The sequence below is a fragment of the Alosa alosa genome, chromosome 4 (assembly GCF_017589495.1).
Source record: "Alosa alosa isolate M-15738 ecotype Scorff River chromosome 4, AALO_Geno_1.1, whole genome shotgun sequence".
Lineage (NCBI taxonomy): Eukaryota > Metazoa > Chordata > Actinopteri > Clupeiformes > Clupeidae > Alosa > Alosa alosa.
The window spans coordinates 16448208-16450369 of record NC_063192.1 but is presented as its reverse complement, the minus strand read 5'-3'; the positions used below and the strand labels follow the sequence as shown (position 1 = coordinate 16450369).

At 44.6% G+C, this 2162-nt stretch overlaps 1 long non-coding RNA gene across 1 annotated transcript; it reads right to left on the bottom strand.

Annotated features, from left to right (window-relative positions):
• Positions 1-454: 454 nt before the first annotated feature.
• On the bottom strand, positions 455-1775 carry LOC125293722. The gene is made up of 2 exons (XR_007193413.1): positions 1628-1775; positions 455-1437 (listed from the first exon to the last, which is right to left on the bottom strand). It is a non-coding gene; the product is annotated as an uncharacterized LOC125293722 (long non-coding RNA).
• Positions 1776-2162: the final 387 nt, after the last annotated feature.

The window sequence follows — 2162 nt, the reverse complement described above, 5'->3', positions numbered from 1 at the left end:
AATAAATGCTTGCTTACCATTAAGGTGGAGCTGCGAACTTGACAGAGTCTGACTCTGACTGAACTGTTGCTCAAAAATGATCTCCCGCCGGACAGTTCAAACGTCGTCGCGCGGTGCACTACGTTTCAATCACCACGTCAAAATTTCCCAGTAAAGCATAAATCCATGCAGGAGGCACGGGGGACGTGGGGATATGTCCCACGCAGTGCTGAAGAGACAGCCGTCGTCCCCCTCACTTTTGATAAGGAAAAAAAGCCTTATAAGTACGCTAAATAAATAATAACATATAGGATTTGCGCTAAATGTAAAACTCCCCATTAACAGCATCACATCACTAACCACAGCCATCTACAGTACTATAAGACTGCACAATCTCATATTCACTCTGTTGGATATCTGAAGCCAGTTTGTCTACTAACAATCATAAAATAATCCAGGCTACTTGCTTAGCATAAATCATTTATCATCATCTTTATTTGAGGCAGGCTGGTATTCGAGGCAGGCTTTAGACATGCATTTAGTTTGGAGCGGCATGCATACCCAGACAGCAAAATATATTTTGGCCAGATTTGGTCCAGATCTTCATTAGCTTAATTGGCGCAGATCCTCTAAACGGACCTGCCCCGGGGTCATTTCTTCCAACGGGCCAATACCGGAACAGGTTGAAATTACGGATCAGAGACAGATCGTACAGTTAATATTGCCATGGCATTTGGTGCGGATCTGGTCCAGACTCATATTCTACATCTGGGGCTCATCTGGCCCTGGTCTGTGATTCATATTTAAGCTATCAGACAATTGAGACCCACACAATTTGTAATTCAAAATTTTTTTGAATTACAGTTTTTGTAATTCAGTTTTTTATTTTAAAAAGGCAAGAGAACACTGTGTCCGCTAGCCTAAGCTTAGGCCTAGGCCTACAACATAACACAAACCAATATGTGAAATATAAGGCTTATGTTGATAAACAAACTCTGCTAAACGCACTGAAAGAAAATGTCATGTTAACATAGTCCGTTGCATCTAACCGGCTGATGTCCCGATGATGACGACGACGGCGCTCAGCTGTGTCGGAGGAAGATTACTGGCAGTCTGGGGAGCACTGAAAGCACAGAACAGTTGGGCGATCCTGCAGATCAGCAGGTCGGTGGACTTTGACAGTGACAGTTTGTTGTTTCGTGAGAGTTCTTCGACGTTAGCTAGGCTACTCAATCCAGACTGCAGGGCAGGCTGCTATCATGGCAGCTCGCAGGTCAGCAGCAGTTCCTTGGTCACGGCAGTGGCAGATCTCTCGCAGAGCTGTCCTGAGAAATATTTTCGAGCAGACGGTGAATAGCAGCGCCGTTCACGGATGGATGTCAGAGGACCAGGGCAAAAACTAGCCCAATGGACTAACGTTAAAGTTAGGCATCAACCTGCGATTCTTGCTCACTGCTCCTGTGAGACGTACAAAAAGCACACAAAGCAAAGAAACAAAGAGTAAATATTACATTCAACATTCAAAGATTATTTATTTTATAACAGTATAGTATGCCAACAACGCATTGCATCCCAAACCGGATAAAGTTTTTTTCACTCTGAATCCATTTCAAACGGGCTTAAAAAACGCTGGCCGTCTATGCAATACCTGCAGTGCTATTAGCAGCAAGGCTAGTGTCGTGGAAAATCGACCACTTCCCAAAACCTCCAAGCCAATTAGCACTCTGATGTCAAAGACCCGCAGGAGAACACCAAGACGAGAGATGTTGAAGAATGTTGATCCTTTATTCACCGTATTGCAGTGAGAATACAATCCAAACAGCATCAGGACTGGACCGTCAGGCAATAGAGTGATGAGTTGCAGCTGCTACCCCGATGAGATCTGATCTGAGTGTGTCTAAGCTCTGTCTTTTATGCTCCTGGGGGCCTGGGAGGCGTTCCTATCACCAGGAACGTCAACAGCCCCCTTCTAGCCAATCAGAACGTTTTGGGACCTGAAATATTGGTGGAAAACCCTTCTCATTTGCACATTAAAAAATGTGTGTTGCTAGGCAGAATACATGTAGCCAGGTTCTATGTGTAAGCTGTTGCCAGGCAGGGTATGTTTTGTTTGGTTCTATGTGTCACTTCAACTTTGGTTTCACTTCCTCTCTCTGGAAAGTCCCTGCATCTCCTCTTCTGCT